The following is a 518-nucleotide window of genomic DNA, read 5'->3' on the forward strand; positions in this document are numbered from 1 at the left end:
AGACAGAGAGACAGGGATCAGTTGGGCATGTTTTATTGATATATCTACAGTGTTAAAGCAATTTGGATGCCTACCAGTGTCTCTATCATAAAAAATGAATTCTAAATAGCTCTATGTTTTTCTGCGCTCCACAGGGACTACAGCCACCCACCAGGGGTATAGCACCCCCAACAGTGGCCAAATGGCCCCTGCAGGGGCTACCTACTCCCCTGCAGGGCCCACATGCCCCACCCCAACTGCCGATTGCTGCCTCACCTGGACACATCCCCCTTTGGCTCGTGCGGCCCCCCACAATAGCTGCCCTACCCATCCCCAACCACTCTCTCAATCCCAAACCAGCCCACTGATGGCTGGGACGCCCCCCCTTGCCCCAAGACAGACATAGCTGCACAAGCACCCATGTCATGAGTTTTGCCAGTCAGCAGCTAGAGGTGCAGGGCCCCAGAAACCAGAACCTCTGCACTGATCTCCTTGAGAGCTGGCAGATTTTGTGGCCTCAACAGGGGCTAGCAGACCTG

This window comes from Gavialis gangeticus, unplaced genomic scaffold (assembly GCF_001723915.1).
Source record: "Gavialis gangeticus isolate Ggan-Ray unplaced genomic scaffold, GavGan_comp1, whole genome shotgun sequence".
Taxonomy (NCBI): Eukaryota; Metazoa; Chordata; order Crocodylia; family Gavialidae; genus Gavialis; species Gavialis gangeticus.